A 550-nucleotide genomic window follows, 5' to 3' on the forward strand; every position below is an offset into this window, starting at 1 on the left:
AATCAAGGTAGCATGATCTGCAAACTGCTCAAGGAACAAGAGGAGCAAGGGCGTGATCTAAGGGAACTGAAGCGCCAAAAAATTAATCCTTGAACCACACCCCAAGGAGTCAGAGGAGCATCCACTCCTCAAAACAACAGGTTGCTGAGTTCCAATTTCTCTGTTCCAACTTAGTAGAGATTATTCCTTTTAGAAATTAACCTTAGAAGATATTTAGTAATAATTAGGACGTCTATTTTGATTTTATTTCCAATTAAGCTATAATTTATTTTTCTCATCATCATTAGGCATGAATAAAGTAGTAGATTCTTTTAGAATAAAGAAGTAATTTATATTTTTCGAGTTCTTAATAATAAAATTTATAATTAATTATATGTGGTGGCAATACTTTTTGTTCTCTGAATGAATGCTTGAACAGTGCATAATATGTACTTTGAATTTGATGGATATTGGCTCCTGAAAGGACAAAGAACACGAAAAATATTGTTGAGGATCTGAAAAATCATGAAATTGATTCTTGAAGCAAGAAAAAGCAGTTCAAAAAAAAAAA

This window comes from Arachis duranensis, chromosome 2 (genome assembly GCF_000817695.3).
Source record: "Arachis duranensis cultivar V14167 chromosome 2, aradu.V14167.gnm2.J7QH, whole genome shotgun sequence".
Taxonomy (NCBI): domain Eukaryota; kingdom Viridiplantae; phylum Streptophyta; class Magnoliopsida; order Fabales; family Fabaceae; genus Arachis; species Arachis duranensis.